Source organism: Petaurus breviceps, unplaced genomic scaffold, assembly GCF_028583685.1.
Source record: "Petaurus breviceps papuanus isolate PSGF00001 unplaced genomic scaffold, PetGlider_PUasm1.0 91133, whole genome shotgun sequence".
Classification (NCBI taxonomy): Eukaryota; Metazoa; Chordata; class Mammalia; order Diprotodontia; family Petauridae; genus Petaurus; species Petaurus breviceps.
Genome location: NW_027187419.1, coordinates 84,333,649 through 84,354,776, shown reverse-complemented (window position 1 = coordinate 84,354,776; position 21,128 = coordinate 84,333,649). Strand labels below are relative to the sequence as shown.

The 21,128-nt window shown below is 40.5% G+C and overlaps 1 long non-coding RNA gene across 1 annotated transcript in view; it reads right to left on the bottom strand.

The window, feature by feature from the left end:
- LOC138155095 (uncharacterized) overlaps positions 1 to 12,960 on the bottom strand; it is an 18,007-nt gene extending 5,047 nt beyond the window's left edge. The window contains exons 1-3 of the long non-coding RNA XR_011166760.1: positions 12,618 to 12,960; positions 8,055 to 8,205; positions 1,847 to 1,932 (exon numbers count right to left, since the gene is read on the bottom strand). This is a non-coding gene — a long non-coding RNA (uncharacterized lncRNA). The remainder of the gene's footprint in view (positions 1 to 1,846; positions 1,933 to 8,054; positions 8,206 to 12,617) is intronic.
- Positions 12,961 to 21,128: the final 8,168 nt, after the last annotated feature.

Here is a 21,128-nt window from a genome sequence, read left to right as displayed (position 1 = left end):
GAAATGAGAGTCAACAGCCTGACTGAGGAAAATACCACCTTAAAAAAAAACTAACTCAAATGGCAAAAGAGGCTCAAAAAGGCAATGAGGAGAAGAATGCCTTAAAAAGCTGAATTTGCCAGATGGAAAAAGAATCTCTAAAGCTCAATGAGGAGAATCATTGCTTCAGAATTAGACTGGAGCAAATGGAAGCTAATGACTTTATGAGAAGTCAAGATGCTGTTAAACAGATCCAAACAAATGGAAGAATAGAAGGCAATGTGAAATATCTCATGGGAAAAACCACTGACCTGGAAAATAGATCCAGGAGAGATAATTTAAAAATTATTGGACTACCTGAAAGCCATGATCAAAGTAATAACCTAGAAATCATCCTCCAGGAAGTTCTCAAAGAAAACTGCCCTGATGTTTCCGGTATTCCCAGATTAAGGAGAGAATATTACAAGCAGCCAGAAAGAAACAATTTGAATATTGTGGAAAGAAAATCAGGATAACCCAGGATCTGGCCAATTCTACACTGAGGGATTGAAAGGCTTGGAGTATGATATTCTGGAGGTCAAAAGAGCTGGGATTAAAACCAAGAGTCACCTACCCAGCAAAACTGAGTATCATGTTTCAGGGGAAAATATGGTCATTCAGTGGAATAGAGGACTTTCAAGCATTCTTGCTGAAAAAACCAGAGTTGAATAGAAAATTTGACATTCAGATACAAGAAGCAAGAGAAGCATGAGAAGGTAAACAGGGAAAAGAAATCATAAGGAACTTATCCAAGTTGAACTATTAACATTCCTACATGGAAAAACAATAATTGTAACTGATGAAACTTTTCTCAGTAGTTGAAGGGAATAAAAATAGAAATATAGATAGATAGATAGATAGATAGATAGATAGATAGATAGATAGATAGATAGATAGATAGATAGATATGTCTATATTGGAGGGTATATGGGAATATGAATACATATGTGAATGTGTGTATATATGTATACAGGTACACATAGATAGAGAGCACAGGACCAATTTAATAGGAAGAGATGATACTTAAAAGGTGAGATAAAGAGGTGAGAGAGGAATATAATGAGAGGAGATGGGGAGAGACAGAATGGGGTAAACTATCTCATATAGAAGAGGCAAGGGAAAATGGTTACAATGGAGGGGAAGAACAGGAAGGCAAAAGGAAATGGATCAAGCTTATTCCCATTGAATTTGGCTTGAGGAGGGAATGAAATACACAGTAAATAGGGTATCTCACCCAGCAGGAGAGTAGGGGGGGAAGGGGATGAGAGGGGGGATGATGGGAGGGGCAGACTGGTGGGAGGGAAGTTGGAAGCACCCACTTTTGAAAAGGGACAGGATCAAAGTAGACAATAGAGCAAGTGGGTGGTGGGATAGGAGGGAGGGAAATATAGTCAGTCTTTTACAATATATCTACTATGTTATTGTTTTGCATTAGCCACACATGTACAACCTATACTGAACTGCTTATCTTCCCAGTAAGGGTGGGTGACAAGGGAGGAAGGGAATAAATCTGGAATTCAAAGTTTTAAAATCAAAATAAAATATTTATATATATACTATTATTAATACTATTTTACATGTAATTGGGAAATAAGACATACAGGCACTGTGGCATAGAGATACACTGGAAAAGTCAAAAGGGGTATGGGATAAAATATGGGAGAGAGCAGATTGGAGGAGGGGATATCCTATGGGACTGCTATTTTGCGGTGGTGGGTAGGGGAAAAACGGAGAGAAAATTTGTAACTCAAAATCTGGCGGAAATGAATGATGTAAATCAAAAGTTAATAAAACATTTGAAAAATGAAAAAAAAAGAAATTATCTTACCATAGTACATGATATCACAGCTTCTACAACTGGAAGGTACCTTACAAGTCAGCTCATACAACATCACTGCTTTATAGCTGAAGAACCTAGAACCAAAGAGGATACATTGAGTTCACTCTATTTCAATTCAGTTCAACAAGCATTTGCTAAATCCTATTTGTGAGGCTCTGTGCTTGGATTGGGAAGGTAGGCTGGTTTGACTGGAATAGTGATTTCAGAAAGAAGAGGAATGTGAGTTTCATCTGGAAGGATGGGCCAGGGGGCAGTTAGGTGGCACAGTGAATAGCGCACCAACCCTAGAGTCAGGAGGACCTCAGACACTTCTTTCAAATCTGGCTTCAGACACTTAACACTTACTAGCTTTGGGCAAGTCACTTAACCCTAATTGCCCTGCCTTCACCCCTCCAAAAAGAAAAAAAAAAGGCTAGAGTGAAATTGTTAAGAGCTTTAAATGTCAATTTGAAGAGTTTGACTTAGTTAAGCAAAGAACAGAATTAGAAAGTGAACTTACATCTCCTGAATACAAATCAGTCATGTCTAGAAATCAGAAGGCATAAGATCTAAAGTATTTTGGAGGAGTTGACCATTTGTCACACTCAACCTATATACCAAAGTATTGGTCTTTCTTTTTTTTCTTTCTTTTCTTTTTCTTTTTTTTTTTTTGCTTTTTGGAGGGTGGAAGGCAGGGCAATTGGGATTAAGTGACTTGCCCAAGGTCACACAGCCAGTAAGTATTAAGTATCTGAGACTGCATTTGAACTCAGGTCCTCCTGACTCCAGGACCGGTGCTCTATTCACTGCATCACCTAGCTGCCCCAGTGCTGGTCTTTATAATGGCTGGTCAGTGTGCACCCATAACTGGTCCCAACTCATCCCTCCCCTACGACCCCTGTGAAGACCTCAAGGTCATGTCTTGGAGGTTGATGTTGATGGAGCACTCTACAAATTCCAAAGCATATGCATTGGATGCCATCTTCCTTTTCCTTTCCTTGCCAGTCCTCTTAGTACATGGGGCAGCTCCATCCCTTTCATAAGCTTATGATATCCTGAATGTAGTCCTGCAAGCATTAACAACTCCCAGGTGCCACCATCATTGTTCTCTGGGCCTTGCTACTGACTCTGCAACCTCTTTCTCCATAATGCTCCAACTGCCTTCTCTTGGTGGAAGATCTCTTTGCCCCTGCAGCCCCTTGTGACTGGTCACATCCTGCCAGGACCTACGTTTTAAGGAAGGGTTCCTAGGCCAGCCATGTTCACTCCTATCCTTCTCTCTGGGTCCTGCTCCTGACTCTTTGCACTTCTTTCTTCACCATGTCCACAAGCGTAAACTGCTCTCCCCCACTTTTTAAAGCTTCCTTTTTGTAATCATCTTCCCTCCATTAGACTGTCAACTCCTGGAGGGCAGGGGCTCTTTTTCTTCTGGCTTCTCTTTGTGTCCCCAGCTCTTAGGGCAGTGCCTGTCACATAGTGCTTAATAAAAGTTTCTTGTTGCTGATTCATTTTCAAGAGGACCAATGACATCACGAGGGTGATAGCTTGACTTTTGAGTGAATTGGATTTAAGTGAGGCACAGTTGAACCAAGTTGTCAGCCTCACTCTCTTCTTGAGTTATCGAAGTCCAATAGCAAGACAAAAGTCAAGACAACTGGAAATGACCTCAGATGCAGAGGATGACCCTGGCATCTTTGATGCCTGAGTAAGCACTCCACAGAACCTGCTTCAGCTGTCTTCATGACTGTTGAAACAAATTTTTCTCTTCTACCCGTTCTACTAGGGAAAGTCTTCACATACTTGGGGTAGACATGCCCTGCCCCAACTCACTGATGGGTTTGTGGCCTGTCAATCACACCCAACCTGGTTTAGCCTGCCTGCCGAAATGCCTTATGAGGCTGTGACCACTGTGCCCACTCTGGCTTCTTGGAGCCAGAGGGGAGAGTTGGGTGAAAAGTGGACACCAAAGGTAGATGAGCAGCTCTGAAAAGGATTCAGCAAGCCCTCACACCAGAAGTGCTAGCCATCCTGGAATACCCCATAAGCCCCATATAAGAAAAGCTTATTGACTGACTGACTAACCTTAGACAAGGCTACCTAAGGTTCAAGTCTGCATTGACTGAATCCACTGAAAACCACAAATCACAAAACTCCACCAATATGTTTACTTTTACCAGTCATCAAGAGGGCACAGTTAGTTAAGAAAAAAGGCACATAATGACATAGAATAGTGAGAAAAAACAGAAATAAAAACATGTTTTACTCTAAATAATGTTTGAATAAAAACAGTTCTGCTATAAACCTGAGGTCAGCTCTTCCGAAATATATACATCATCCGTGGGAAGAATGTATAAAAAGGACCACATACAGGGAATGAATGTAGCCAGGCCACATGTACAAGGTGAGTGAGGACAAGGAACACATCGTGGATGGAAAGCTTTGTTCAAAGGATCATAGCTCTAGAGATATAAGCGGTCTCAGAAGCTTTCAGGTCCAACCCTTTCATTTTACAGGGAGGAGCTAAGACCCCAAAAGTTAAATAACTTTGACCCCAGGTCCCCCGACTCCAAATCCTGTCACATGCTACCTTTTAGGTTCTTCTAGAAGAGTAGATTGAGCAACTTTGACTAAATTCTATGGTGGGCAGTATGGCAGCCCAGGCATCCTGATGGTAAAAGATGAAACATTAGAATCTCTTGCTCAAAGCTTCAGTGACAATGGGGAGGGAGCTCTCTCTTTCCATCATGTGGCCCATTATTCTGATATACTATGAAAAGGTGAATCATTCCTTGAAGTACCATGACCAGCACCATCCGAAGGTGAGATAAACTGGGGTCCCTGGTCAAAGACTTTAGCAGAACTGAAGAATGTCCTTAAGCTCCAGGTAGACAGCCTCAGCCGCCATAGGAGGCCCAACCCTGTGAAGGAATTGAGCCATTTAGATCAGGGTGTTTACTACCATTGAGGTGGGATGGCAGCAGGGAGGGGCACAGAGAAATGACCAGATGTAATGTTACCATGCAAGGCCGGAGGGGAGTTGGCATGGGTTGTTCCAAGTGTGCTGACCACTTTGCTGGGTCCTTGACCTAAGCCATACTTCAGATGATTGGACTTTCTAGCTGATGTCATGTTGAATTTGGGGCCACCCAAAGTCATAATCCATCTGCAGTAAGGGCCTAAAACTTTGAAACTTTTATCAGTGCAATGATTAATCAGAATTTCAGAGGACTGATGCCTCATAACAGTTTGTGCCTCATAACAGAGTTTTCCAGCTGTCCCAACAGCTCTCTGAAGCCTAGCAAGCAATTCTGCTATTGTGGGGCAAGGGCTCTCTATTTAGGGAATAAGGACAATCCTGTCATATCCTGTCCAGGACACAGCACAACATCACACAACACGACTAAAAATTGCTCATTGACTAAAGATTATCTATCAATGTATCCTCTAAAGTAGAGAAATTCAGATAAGAATTAAACTGTGAAGAAAAGAACAGGTAAAACTGTGTGAATCCTTTGATCACAGGATACCACTTATTCACTTGTGTTTGATTCTTTGTGACTGAATTTGGGGTTTTCTTGGCAAAGATACTGGAGAGGTCTGCCATTTCCTTCTGCAGCTCATTTTATAGATGAAGAAACTGAGGTAAACAGGGTTGTGACTTGTCCAGGGTCACATAGCTAGTAAGTGTCTGAGGCCAGATTTGAACTCAGGAAGCTGAGTCTTCTGATTTCAAGCCCAATGTTCTATTCACTGCCCCATGTAGCTGCCCAGGGATATCACTACTAGAACTAAATATCCCAAAGAGATCAAAGAAAGAGGAAAAGGACTCATATATACAAAAATATTTGCAGAGGCTCTTTTTTGGTGGTAGGAAACTAAGGGAGGGTTCATCATTCAGGGAATAATTGAACAAATAAATTGTTATATGAATGTGATGGAATGTTATGCTATAAGAACTTATGAAAGAAATGGTTTCAGAGAAACCAGGGAAGACTTGTCTAAACTGATGTAGAGTGAAGTGAGGAGAAACAGGAGAACTATTTATGACAACAGTGTAAATACAGTTATTTTGAAAAAACTTTGATCAGGGCAATGATTAATCAGAATGTCAGAGGACTGATGAACAAGAATGCTACTCATTTCTTGCAGAATGACACATACACTTTTGGCTATGGACAATTCAGGGAATTTTTTTTTTTTGTCTGACTGTTCATATCTGTTGGGCAGCTAGCCTGGAGTTGGAATATTCATCTTCATGAGTTCAAATCTGACCTTAGAAACTTACCATCTGTGTGACCCTGGGCAAGTCACTAAACCCTGTTTGCCTCAATTTCCTCATCTGCAAAAAAATGAACTAGAGAAGGAAATGGTAAACCACTCCAGTATTTTTGCCAAGGAAACCCCAAATGAACTCATGAAGAGTCAGACATGACTGAAAATGACTAAACAGGGGCAGCTAGGTGGCTCAGTGAGTAAGAGCGCTGGCCCCGGAGTCAGGAGGTCGTGAGTTTGGTTCCAGCCTCAGATACTTAACACCCACACAAAAAAACTGGCCGTGTAACCTTGGGCAAGTTACTTAACCCCAATTGCTTTAAAAAAAAATGACTAAACAACAATGCATATCTGTCATAGGGATTTTTTTCTTTTTTTTTTTTCCAGTGGGGAGAGGGAGAAAAAAAACAAATGCCTAAATTAGAAAAAAATCAATCTCTGGGAAAAAAAAAAGAACAGTTTAGTAAATCCAGAAGAAGATAGCAAGATATTGAGTACAAGACCAGAGGATAGATCTAGCAATTTTGTGAAAAGAATGCTGGACTCAGAGTCTAGAGACTTACTATTATTCTGTCACAAGGATTAGTTTCATGACCTTGTTTCACAACATAATAATCAATCTCTCTGAGCCTTTGTTTCTTTATTTGTAAAATAAGGATCATAAAACTTGTCCTGCATACCTCACAGTGTTGAAGTGAAGATTGTTGAAGTGGTGAAGATTGAGTGAGATTCTATATTTGGAAGCATTTTGAAAATAAAAGCAGTATTCCAAAGTAACTTTTAGGTTAAAAAATGTTCAGGGTTAAAAAAAAAAAAGAATCATGAGCACTTATGAGAGAGGTTTCACAGAAGAAACAAATTCAAGGAGATATGTGAAAAAGAAGATTGGGGTCCACTGGGTCTGAGAATTCCAGAGTAGGACATACTCAGAGACCTTCAAGCTTGCCTAATTCAAAGTGCCTTATTTTACAGATAGGTAAACTGAGGTGGAGAAGCAAAATGCTCAGCTAATTAGTACCAGAGCCAAGATTAGAAACCAGGTTCGTTATGGAAGAAGAAAGGAGAGGAGGCCAATGAGACCTGATACTTCTGGAAATGCCTAATGAGGATGCAAGAAATCAACCTCTGCTGTTGTGTTTAGTGTTTTCCCAGCAAACACCACACTCAGTCCTTTTTTCCCCCTGGGAGTTTATCAATCAACAAATATTTATTAAGAAACTACAATATGCCAGACACTGTTAGGAAGACAAAAATGTTTTAAAATTCTTTGTTATTTCTTCCTCTCTACCAACCTATCCCTTAACAATGACCCCCTGCAATTTCCTGAGTCTAAAGATGTGTGCACCTGTGTGTGTGTGTGTGTATTTGGAGGAGGGAGCAATGAAAAGGTAGGAAGGAGGGTCTGACTTCATGGTTCTCTTCTAGTATTTCATTTTTATCTCCCATGTGACATTCAGAAAAAAAGCCACCTTGTATTATTTGACTTCTTGTGTGTATGTGTGTGTATGTAGACATACATATATATGTGTTTGTGTATATATATGTATATGCATATGTATATGTATATACTGGCTAGGATGTGGGTGTAGCCTGAGACAGACACACAGAGATTATCCTTTGCCTTTGTAGTATCCCCAGTATTTAACATCATGTCCTTGTAAATAGCTAGTGTTTGGTTCCTACATTCTGCAGAATTATCATAAGATCATATGATTATAGAGTAAAAGCTGGAAGGAATCTTAGACATCATCTAGTTGAATCCCATCACTTTTACAGGTGAGAAAACTGATGCACACTTTAAGTGACTTTCTCAAGGTCACACGCTTGTAGGTATCAGAGCTGGGATTTGAACCCAATAACTTGGAATCCAAATCTATCATTCTTTCTTTTTCTTTTTCATTTTTGGAGGGGGGGAAGGTAGGGCAATTGGGGTTAAGTGACTTACCCAGTGTCACACAGCTAGTTTTTTGTGTTAAGTATCTGAGGCTGAATTTGAACTCAGGTCCTCCTGACTCCAGGGCTGGTGCTCTATTCACTGCGCCTCCTTCCTGCCCATCTGTCATTCTTTCTGCTTTTCCAAGAGAACCTTGCAGACCCTTCCAGAGACAATAAATAAATAAACAATCAATGAATGAATAAAATTAAAATAAAATGGCTGACAGTATTTCTAACACTATTTCCATCATTTGTCATCTTTGTCATTTTGCTAGATGTTAGACCTCAATTACATTTCACACATGTCTATAAGAACCCTCTATTTTCTCCTTTGACTCAGATCATTCTTTTTTTTTTTTTGGAGGGGGAAGGCAAGGCAATTGGGGTTAAGTGACTTGCCCAAGGTCATACAGCTAGTAAGTATGTCAAGTAAGTGTCTGAGGCCAAATTTGAACTCAGGTCCTCTTGACTCCAGGGCCAGTGCTCCAGATCATTCTTAAGACTCCTTTTGGCTTCCCTCATCACTCATTCCTGGGTCTTTCTTCATCTTTGTTGTTCCATGACATTGTCTCACTCACCATGAGAAGGAGTTCACACAGAAGTGTTTACTGCTTTTCTTCCCTGTCTATTCGACCTTAAGGCACATTTGATTTGCTTTACTATTGCCTGATTGTGACTTGTCCTTGTCTCTAATACATTAAAAATATATTTTACTGATGCTTTTTATTCTTACATCAAAGACATTTCTGGTTATATACTCCTCTCTGTTCCCTCTCTACCCCACTCCCCCCCCCACTTTCTCAAAGAATACTCCCTTGTAACAACAAAACCAAAACAAAGCAAGAATGCCACAGGAAGTTTTCTCTTATTGGATTTGTTACTGGATTGATGCAATGTGACTATAAGCAAGTCACTTAATCTCTAGGCTCCAGTGAGGGGTTTAGACTAGATCAGTGGTGTCAGACTAATATGGAAACAAGAACACTGAACCATATGAAAACATCACTGCAAGCTATACATTGACTTAGAAAACCACAAGATGATATTTTCTACATTTTGTTGTATTTTTATTTAATTTGTTAAATATTTTCCAATTAAATTTTAATCAGGTTCGGGTTACACTCATTTGTATTATGGAACACCTTTGGTTGACAGGCTGACACTAAAGGTCCCTTCCTGCTCTCAATTTATGATGCTAAAGTAAAGCAACATCTCCCAGTGTAGTGATTGTTTCTGACAGGGGATGTAGCATTCCATACACATGGTCCCTCATGTGTTTCCTTACTTCTTCTCCTCGACCTAGGACAAGGTTGGTCAGTATATTTATTTATTTATAAGTCGGTGCTCTTACTTGCTGAGCCACCTGGCTGCCCCTAAGCAATTGGGGTTAAGTAACTTGCTCAAGGTTACATGGCCAGGTGTTTCTGGGTGGGTGCTAAGTGTCTGAGCCTGGATTCAGTCCCAGGTCATCCCGACTCTGGGGCTGGTGTTCTTACTCTCTGTGCTACCTGGCCGCCCCCAAAATATACATTATTATATTCATTGCCATGTACTTTTTTCCTGTTACTGCTGACTTCATGCTGTATCAATTCCTAATTCTTCCCCTGTTTCTGAGAGTTCCCCATATTCATTTTTCTTATGGTTTAAGGATAATCTATTACATTCATAAACTGTATTTTGTTCAAGCATTCTCTGGGCAGTGGGTAGCTATTTTGTTTCCAGTTCTTTGTAGCACAGAAAGTGCTGCTCTGAGTATTCTGGTAGATATGGGGCCTTTATTTTTGCCTTTGATTTCCTTGGGGCATATGCTTGGCACTGGGATTTCTGGGTCAAACAATGAACTATTCAGTGAATAATCTCAAATTATTTTCCATATAGAATGAGTTCACAATTCCACCGACATCGTGTGCCTGCCTACCCACATCCTCTCCAACACTACTTCCTCTCTTGTCATCTTTGTCATTTCGCTAGATGTTAAACCTCAATTACATTTTACATTGTAAGTGCCCTCTACTTTCTCCTTTGTCCCAGATCATTCTTAAGACTTCTCTCTGGTATCTCTTTTGGCTTCCTTCATCATTCATTCCTGGTTACTTCAGCTTTGTTGTTCCATGATATTGTTTTGCAACTGCTATCCGTTTGGGGCATCTCAGCTCCCGCCCATCTAGATCACCTGGCAGGAACAGCAGAGTACTAGTGAACCACACATAATCCCAGGGAGTGCTGGCTATTATCCCTCAAGTTTGTAATACCTATTGGCAGAGTGCAACAAACTCAATAAATGCTCATGATTGGCCATTAGGCACCTGTGCAATGGCTGAGGGTCATTATTATCATCATTAATGTTTTGTACACAATAGTGTCTGGACCCTGCATCCTGGCAAGGCATTATAGGAGCATATGATTGGAGACTGAAAACTGGAAGGGAGAGACAGAGTAAGAATGTGGAATTAATAATGGGAAACAAGGAGTAGGCTGTCTTCTGGCCTATATGACCTGGATCGTGAAACCTATAGAAGAATGCGGTGTCTTCTTGGAAGAGACAGGTTTCCATGTGTGCCCAAAGATGGAAAGAGCATGAGATGAAGATATTCAGGATGAAAAGGACTTGTTAATAGTGGAGGAGGGGACCCAGAGAACACAATGAAGAGGGAGGGCAGGAGATCTTAGGGACCACATGGGCCTGAGATGAACAGGGATGAGAATTGAAGGGAGAAGAATAAGAGATGAAATCTTTTCACCTCAGCACTCTGAGTCACAGGTATTAAGGGAATAGGTGGTAGGAGTTTGCCATCTGTAGGATAGGGAAAGAGTCAGCTGATCAGGGCCCCTAGCCTACTGGGTTTTGTGTTGACTGAAGACCATATCAACATGGGGCAGTGATGTCAGCTCTCACTGATCATCACTACAAATGGGAGGGAGCCAGGGGTATAGTTAGGTGGATGTGAAAGAGAGGTCTGTTAGGGCATCTCAGTTGGCAAATTTTAGCCTAGACTAAATTCACACTTGAAGTTAGCAGCTTAGCTTCATCTGAAAACAACAGGAAATTTGGATTTCAAAGAATATTCCTCCCATTTGAAGCAAGCACTGAGCTGCTGATCTCTGAGTTCTGGGAAGTTTAGACTTCCCAGTACCCGGGGCTCCCTGAGGCTTGGAAATTTCTAATGGGTGTATGTCTCCTTTATATGAATAAAAAGAAGTCACCTTTTCTCTCATAACTTCCTGTTGCCTTTAGTGTCTTTTAAGTAAGATAGCAAATAAGAGGTAACATTTATACAACACTTTAAACTTTGCTAAAGGTTTCACAATTATAATGTCACAACCCACACAACAATTTTGGGAGGAAGGAGCTATTGATTCCTCCATTTTGCAGATGAGGAAACTGAGGCAGACAAAGGGATGAAACAGAAATATTATCTTTTTCCTCAGTATTAAGCTTGCTCCCTTGCAGGGCAAGTTGTCGTTCCATATTGGTTTTTGTGCCCAATTAATTTTAATGAATGGTTCCATAAGCCACGATCCTTTACCTCTGTCTTATTGAACCCATTATTTCTTGATCTCTTTTGAGTTTGAATTAGTCTCTCAATATTGACTTTCCCACCAGCTTTTCAATGGACTAGTGGGAATGATAACTTAAATTGTCAAGGAATACTGTTTTTGTTGTTTGCCCTTCACTCTCAAAGGGGACCGTGACATCTGGAGGTGACGGCATGACATGAAAGTGAATTGGATTTAAGTGACAGAGGTCTGTGCACCAGTCTCATTTTCTCCTCCAGAGCCATCTGGGTTCAGTGACCAGCAATAGATCAGGACTACTGGAGATGGTCCTAGAAGCAAAGGCCACTTTTTTGTTGTTTTTCTTTTTTTCTTTTTTGAAGAGAGGAGGGCAAGGCAATTGGGGCTAAGTGACTTGCCCAAGGTCTCACGGCTAGTAACTATTAAATGTCTGAGGCCAGATTTGAACTCAGGTTCTCCTGACTGTAGTGCCGGTGCTCTGTTCATTGTGCCACCTAGCCACCCTGACCTTCGTCTTTTTAAACTAAGGTCTTTAACAGATCTCAGTCTGACTGAGGCAAAGACCATTCAGGGTAGGTAAGAAATGAGGCAGAGAACAGCCTCTTTTACCTAGTAAAAAAAAAAAATCATTCTGGGAGGGGAAGACCCTCTGGGTTTCTGGTCAAAACAGAAATAGTTGCTATTTCCATTTACTTTGAGCCAGTCAGGACCCAAACAAGGACCAAGTGAGGCTTGGCCTGAGAGCTATTCTTCCTTTTCACCTCACCTCTTGGAACTCCTAGCTCCCTCAAGGCTCTGCTATGTGAGGCTTGTCCTGATTCTCTCAGATGTTAGTGTTCTTCCTCAACCCAGAATTCGACTTTGTTTACTCTGCATGTATTTTATATTTGGCCAATCGATGAGAGGCAGAATGATTTGGGTTTAATGCATGGTCCTTATGAAAGATATCTAGCCTGCAAATCCCAAGGTATTTTGTGAGATTTCAGTGATCAAAATCTACATTCCAGGAATGCAACTCTCATCTAGAGAACCAAATTAGCTCAGATCATGCATGTACCTGTTTAAGAGGAACAAACTGGATGCCATCCTGATCCAGGCTGGGGTAATTGGAGCTCAGGCATTTACCACCTTGGCATTCACTTTTGCCTCCGACTGCTGGTGAGGGGAACAGTATTTGGTTTCATTTGGGCAGTTCACCATAAACTTGTAGTAATATAATCGTCTTGCTTCACTGGTGACTTTGAAGTCAGCTTCTCCTACATGTCGGAACAAGGTAACTGCCTCCTCCTACACATTCTCTAGGCAAGTTCTTACATGACCCTGGGAGATCAAAAGGGCAGGGAGGACTAGCACATTCATGGGGTTTCTTTCTGCTTCAGTCAGTGGCAAACTTACTCTGCCTTAGTTAATAGGCATCTTTGGGTAGCTTGAGGCCCAGCCAAGCATGTTGGCACAAACCCTTGAGGAATTTAGGTCATATTGTGATATATTCACACACATATGTATGTTTACATAAGCCTATATATATATATATATAATATGTATGCATATATATTTGTACCTGACCACAATCTATTTAAAAGAAAAACAGAATTGTAAATATGAATAGCTTTTTTTTAAAATCTGGGGTGAGATGGGGTTCAATGCCACGCAGTTAGATTCTGTTTAGGTTGGAATTGCTTGTGCTGTCAGGCATGGGGCTTTGAGATCTCTGAGTTCTGTTGTTTGCTGACCCCACTCCTGCTTTTGTCTAACACATGAACTGTGAAATCTTATTAGCACTTGCAGAAGCTCTTCCTGGGACAGGTAGGGAGGGAATCAGCTACTGGCTCCTATGGTGGAAAAATGACAGAACCCAAAAGTTGTCCTGGCACAGTGAAGATCTTAGTTCTGATTGAACCTTGTTATCTGAGGACCTGCTCAGCTATGGTGGAAGAAGCTTATCAGTAGAAGTTGGGCTGCTAGGAGATTCATTTTTTGGCCACAACAACCCATGAAATAGATAAGAATACAAAATTGGTTCCTATGTGAGTTCCTTTCATTTCCACACGGATGGTGGGAGAGTGGTTGAAAGGAGGGCAGAGGTGCTAAGAATCACAGTTTAGAAATTGCCTATAAACATAAATTTGACTTGGTGTTTTAAATGTACAATCTTTGTCCAGTGACCAAGGTGTTAGGAAACTAAATCATATTCACACTGACATTCTCACTATAAATAAAACCAGAAAACACAAGTTCCAGTTAAATGTGAGGACAGCTCACAACCTGCCCTCAGAGAGGCATAGAAAGGACTCTCCATTCTTTTCATGGCACCCCTCTTTTAATCACCCTGTTTGCAAATCTTTAGTCATCCTTAATTCTTCTGCATACCTCAACCCTCATGTCCTATAAATTGTTAAATTGTTGCCTGTTTGTGTTCCCCACATGTGACATTTTACCTCCCCCGTCTCTGACTCTGAATAGCCTGTCCTCATTCCTGGAACGTTCTCCCTTTTCACTTCCACCTCTTGGACTTCCTAACTCCCTCAAGGCTCAGCTCAGGGGGCCACCTCCTACATGAGGCTTGTCCTGATTCCGATGTCAGTGTTCTTCCTCAACCCAGAATTCTACTTTATTTATTCTGCATGTATTTTATATTTGCTTATTTGTGCGAGTGTATCATTTCCCCTCAGTCGATTGTAAGCTACTTGAGGGCAGGGGATGTTCCTCCCTCTTTCATCTCTAGCTTCTGGTTGTTGCCACTTAGCAATTGCTCATTGAGGGAGAGGTGGGGGAAAAGAAGCATTTTTAAGTGTCTACCATGTGCCAGACATTGTGCTAAGCACTTTACAAATATTGTCTCATTGGAATGGAGGAATTGAATGAATAAACTTCATAGAAGAACAAAACAGACACCCAAATAAGGAGGCCAAAAGAAACCATAGTGACTTGCAAATACTTGGAGGAGAGGAGACATGTCAGTTAAAGGTGACCCTGGTTTAGTGTACAAGTTCATTTGTAAAATGTTATAGCGTAGGACAATGAGGGATTATCAGCAATACCGTCTTGCTAAAGCGTTAAAAGCAATGGAAGAGGAAACCAAGTTTGCAGACAGCTTGATATGAAAGATGGTTAAGCCAGTTCATCTCGGGAGCATTAGCAAATGGAACTGGAAGGACAATGAATATATGTGAAATGGAATTGATTGACTGCCATTCCTCTGGTGACACACTTTCATTGTCAATGATAGTGGAACCAGTGTATTTGGAACCAACTTAGCCCAACTTAGCATCCAATATACTTTGTGAGAAAATGGAAAACTTGAAGTTAAGAAAATAACATTAGGACGAATGGCTGAACCTAGCCAAATACCAAAGGAAAAAATATCTGTGCTATGCATAATATTAAAGGTACTAAGAGACTGATTTTCTTTCTTTTTCTTGCTTTTTGGAGGGGGGAAGGTAGAGTAATTGGGGTTGACTTGCCCAAGGTCACATGGCTAGTTTTGTGTGTGTGTGTGTGTGTGTGTGTGTGTGTGTGTGTGTGTGTGTATTAAGTGTCTGAGACTGGATTTGAACTCAGGTCCTCCTGACTTCAGGGACAGTGCTCTATTTACTGCGCCACCTAGCCACCCCAAAGGACTGATTTTCAAGGTATCAAAAGGAAATTTTTAAAAAAGGTAATGTTGAAGTCAACAATGGAACCACCATCTTTCTATGTGTGTATGGTAGAATGAAGCCATAGATCATGAGAGTTGATGTAAATGATCCAGGAGAAATAAACATATATATGGAAATCCCCAAGTATAAAGTCAAGGATTGAGGGGAAGACCATGAACCAGTTGCCAAACTCTAAGGAAGGATGGAAAATAGTGGTACCATTACCAGAAAAAGGAACTTAGGTGATATCAGAAACTAATAAGCCTCGTGTGTTTTTCATCCCTGTAACACTTATGTGAGATCATCTGTGCAAGCATCAAGTTGATGCATTAATATTAGAAAGAAATAATTGTTTTTTCATAAATAATTTTCTATAACTGGCCACATCTTCAATTCAACAAATTTTTCGCAAGAGCCTATGGTGGGCAAAATCCTACTGCAATATTTTATCATGGCGTAATAGTGAGCCCAAGTTCTTGAAAGTTATAGTAGGAAACTGGAAGAGATAGAAGGTTTTACCATATTGGGAAGGCTTCAAGCATGCTCTCAGCAAGACTATGTCTGCTTTCCATGGCTCCACCCTACCTAAGCACAGAGAAGCTCTTCAACAGTAGGCTGTCTACTTGGTGACAAATTTTTTGACCACAGTGAGCTATGAAACAAAAGCAAAATAGAAGATGACTCATCATTATTTGCTCCATTCTGTTTTTGCAGTGATAATGGTAGAATCCAAATGGGAAAGGATGAGAATAAGCATTTGTATAGTACTTACTAATGTTCTAGGTGCTGTGCTAAGCATTTTTTCAAATCTCATCTCATTTGATCTTCACAATGACCTTGGAAGTTAGGTGTTATTATTATCCCCATTTTACATTTGAGGAAACTGAGACAGAGGTTAAGTGATTTGCCCAGGATAACACAGCTAGTAAGTATCTGGGGCTAGATTTGGACTCAAGTCTTCCTGATTGCAAGTTCAGGGTGTCACCATCCATCAGTTGAAAGAAGTGGGCACTAAGAATCACAATTTTCAACTTTCTATAAACATTATTTCTGGTACTATATGCTATGTTATTCTTTGATTATTAAAAAAGTCTGACTCAGTAGAGCCAGATGAAAACATAAAGGCTCTTTTCAAACAAAGGCTCTCTTATATCTGTTAAGATCATGTGAAAACCCATGGCCTGGCCATAGAGATAACTTTGTTCAATAGTAAAGTGAGCATTAGCATCAAAGGAAGACAATGACAGCCTCATCAAAGGTATTCACCAATGTCACAAAGGATGTTTTGCAAAAAGTGCAAATAGAAGAGGAATTATTTCCTAATATTTTATTTTTTCCAATTACACCTAAAATCAATTTTTCACATTTGTTTTTAAAAAATTTTAGTCCCAAAGTCTCCCCCTCCCTTTCTTCCCTCCTCCCTCATTGAGAAGGAAGGAATCTGACACATGTACAGCCAAAACATATTTCCATATTAGCCGTGTTGTGAAAGAAAACACAGACAAAAATAAAACAAAGCAAAACCAACCCCTCTAAAAAAATAAAGAAAGCAAAAAATAGCATGCTTTCATCTGCATTCAGACTCCATCAGTTCTTTCTCTGGAGGCAAATAGTGTTTTTCATCATAAGTCCTTTGGAATAGGAAGAGGCATTATCTCTTGTGGAGAAGTTTTCTATAGATGCTTCTGTTTGCTGATAATTGTCTTGATTATACTAGGCCCTGGAATACTACAGGGTCTTATTAAGAAGATCTATGGTCATTTAAAAGAAATTGGCCAAAGCAGATGAAAAACACATATTGCCTAGATCAGCGCTTCTTAAACTGTGAGTCATGACCCAATATGGGGTCGCGAAAAATTTGGCAACAGTAAAAGGTTTCTGAACACACAACCAAAAATTAATTCAAAATTAAATGTATAATGTAGCGGAGGTATTTCTGGCAGTGCTTGCCCTTGTTGCATCCTGCAACTTCACCGTAGCCTTGGTTCTGAACACAAAACATGTGCATTTTGTACTGTGCATGCTCTCAGGCCACACAACATCAACAAACACTACCAAAACTCAAAAAGAGGTTGGGAGAAGAAAAAGTTTAAGAAGTCCTGGCCTAGATTAGGCCATGGAGTCAGATAAGCAACCTATTGAATGAACCCATCTGTTCAGGTATCTTGACTGGCTATTATATATAGACCCGGAATTGGGACAGGGAGAGGAGGTTGGGTCACATTTGGGACACTGCAAAGCACTTTCAATATACTGCTCCATTTTTTAATGCCAAAATTCTTCTGGTGATACTATATGGCTGTGAGTCATGAAATGTTATCCCAGAAAACTCACAAATGCAGTTTGTCCAAAAGCCAGTGGAAAGGCATAAGCATCCTATTACTAACAATGACTTGCATGTAACAATGTCGCAAAAGACCCGCCAGAGATAAGTAGAACTAAGACAGGAAGTGGACCAATCATATACTGAAGAGTGAGGGGTTATTAGGAACAACACTCTAGCTATGTCCCTATTGGTGGGTAGCTGGAATGTTGTTCTAGTAGCCTCCCAAATGAAAAGAACCGGTGGATGATTACTGCATTGTGTGGGTCCTTTCTGGGAGTGTGTGGAAATTTATGGACAAGGACTAAGCAAAATGAAAGGGTGTGGTTGGGTTAGATCTACTGCCAAGGCAAGAGTGCTCAAACTGATGAGATCACATATCCACTGAAGTGCCGCTGAAGGTTTGGCCCAAGCATCACAGAAGAAAGAAAATCATCAGTTTTTTCAGTCAATATATTTTCAGCTTGAGTTGAATGCAGAGGTGCTGATGAGGGGTAATCTGTAGCACATTATTTAATTGAGTGAGCACAGCTCAGCTGGGAAAAGTAGGTGAAAATTACCTAAGAAAATAGCTCCCCCTAGAAGGTCCAAAGAATTTAGCTAGAGGGCAAGACCCTCAATACTAATGCCCTAAACAGCCAACGAGTCAGGGTGGTGATACCACATCAAGGAGAGGGAAAGACTGAAAGAGCTGATTTGTTGTTTATAGATATAAATTGATCCTCCAAGTTAACACATCTCTTTGAGAGATGGTGGTGTTAAAGTTGAGACAAGGTAGCATTAAAGCAGAGATACTAATTTAGTTTTAAGTCATTTAGTGAGTTGGGCAGATCATCAGGAATTCAAGACATTCCAGCTTTGCTTCACTCCCTTCAGTGTTGCTAAAGGCCTTCTTGAGGCTTGCTTAGACTTCAGGGTAATTTGCCTGCTCCTGGAACTACCTGTCAGGCACTGGAGGGGAGATGAAAAGAATTTTCTCACTCCAACCAAAGTATCAAGCAAGTCTACGGAGATTTCCCTTTGAGGGGGAATGGTGTGGGTGGGGGAAGAAAGGATTTTTAACCTGAGGCTTTTTTTTTTTTTCCTGTGCCAGCCAGGTGTAGCTGTGGCTGTGGCTAGGGACCTGACTAGTAAAGGGGCTAAAACCGCTGATTCACTCTGGGCATATTTTATCGGGGCAGTCTCAGAAAAAAGCAATACCATTCCTTCCGAACAAACTTCTTTTAGAGCTTGACTTCTTCCTCTCACATTTTTTTCCTCTTCTTACACTCCCCTCCCCCTGCCCCAGGTCATTCTCCATCCTTTCTCAGAGTTGGGTATCAGGTTCATGGTCTTCTATTCTACCACATCCCTTGCCTTCATAATTGGAGACCTTATTATGTTTATTTCTTTTTCAAACTCCCTGGCCTCCTAGATGATCCCCTTCAATTCTCATGATCTGATACTTCTTTCTCCCCCAGCCACACAGGAGGAGGGTCGTCCCATTGTTGATTTCAACATCACCCAAAACAATTTGACTTTTTTTACAATTATTCATAACTCTGAAATTCTTCTCTGACCACAGCCTCCAATCCTTCCATCATTCCTTTCTCCTCACTCTTCCTAAACTTATTCACAATCTTTGTTGCTACTTCTAGTCTCCATATCCTTCCTGCTGGGACAGTCCATTATTCAGCAGCAGCCTCACATTCCTTCTTTTGAAACCTCAATTCTATAGTTAACTAGTAAACTTTGCATTGTCTATACTCTATCATTGAATTCTTTGCCCCCTTGTCCTATCACATGTCATTCTTTTCCCAACCCCAACGTTAGAATATTTCTTCTCTTTCTCTCTGTCTGTCTGTCTCTCTCTGTCTCTGTCTCTCTCTCTCTCTCTGTGTCTGTCTGTCTGTCTCTGTCTCTCTCTTTCTCTGAGTCTCTATCTGTGTGTGTGTCTCTCTTCCCTATCCCTTTCCTCTCTCTCATCTGGAAACTATCTCTTCCTCCTCAGATTCCTTATACTATTTTGTTTAGTCCTCTCTTTTGTGTTTATCACATTCTTCTTTGCATTGTAGTTATTCCTGTATGTCTTCTGCCACCCATTGAGTTATCATTTTTTGTACTTCATTTTATATTCTTATCCCCAGCTTCTTACCTCAGCAGAAGTTTCACCTTTACATGGGTAATTCTTATTAATGAAGGAATGAATGATTGAATGAATGAATAAGAAAGCATTCATTAATTACTTACTCTGTGGGAAGCCCAGTGCTAAGCCCTGGGGCTATAAATAGAAAGGTAAGCCAGTCTCTGCTCTCCAAGGACTCACATTCTAAAAGGAAGAGAGGACCAGATAGGAGGTTTCAGCTGAAAGGAAAGGCATTAAGAATTCCTGTGAAATGTCACTCATTGACCAAGGACTTTTTTTTACACTTAGTCTAAAGTCTAAGATTGATTGATTCAGGAGGGAAGCGGGTCCTCACCTGCTTAAACAGCATGACTTAGCACTGTGACACTAGCTTTGGAGGTAGCTAGGTGGCACCATGGACTGGGCTTATAATTAGGAAGACATGTTCAAATTTGACCCCAAACACTTAACAGCTGTGTGGTCCTGGGCATGTCATTTAACTTCAGTTTTCAGTTTCTTCATCTGTAAAATGGGCATCATAATAGCACCTATCTCCCAGAACTGTTGTGAAGATCAGAAGAAATAATTGTAAAGGACTTATCACAGTGCCTAAAGCAAGTGCTATTTAAACAGTAGCTATTTTTGTTGTTGTTGTATCTGACTCTTTGTGACCCCATTTAGCCCCATTTTGGATTTCCTTGGCAAAGATACTAGAGTGGTTTGCCATTTCCTTTTCCAGCTCATTTTACAGATGAAGAAATGGAGGCAAACAGGGTTAAGTGACTTACCCAGGGTCACACAGCTAATAAGTGTCTGAGGCTGGATTTGAACTTAGGTCTTCCTGACTCCAGGCCTGGTACTCTATCCACTGTGCCACCCAACTGCCCTCCTACAACAAAAAACAAAATTAAATGGGTGGAGTGATTTGATTGACTTAATCAACTCCTTACCCTTACATAAATCTGAGTTATTATAGTTGGAAGGGACCTTAGAGATTGTCTAATCCAACTTTCTCAATTATGAATGAACAAACTTGGACCCCCTAGAAGTTAAGTGACTTGTCTAAGGTAACACAGCTGTATCATTCTCTGGAGCCATTTGTATTAAAAGCAAACAAAAGGAAACAAAATCTACTGTACTGTGTGGCAAAGTCCAACATGTTTTTGTGTCTTCAGACTGAGTGAAATCCTTAAATATACTGAATGCCTTTTGTTTCTCTCTGTCTTTGTCTTTTCATCTCTTCTGCCTCAATTCTCTTCAGGAAAGTGAAATAACTAATCAAGCTAATCTTTAGTCATGTACTTTGTGATTTAAAGAGCATTACTGATTACTCACAGAGGTAGGTACATTTTCATATTTCTGGGATGGCATTTTCCATCTGAAATCTGCTTCATGTCTTTGCAAAATTCAGGCCTAGAAACTCGGATGAACTGAGTTTAATCAGGCTTTTGGAAGCAATTCAAACCTTGCTGAATTTGCTGCTTCAATACCCATTTCATGCCA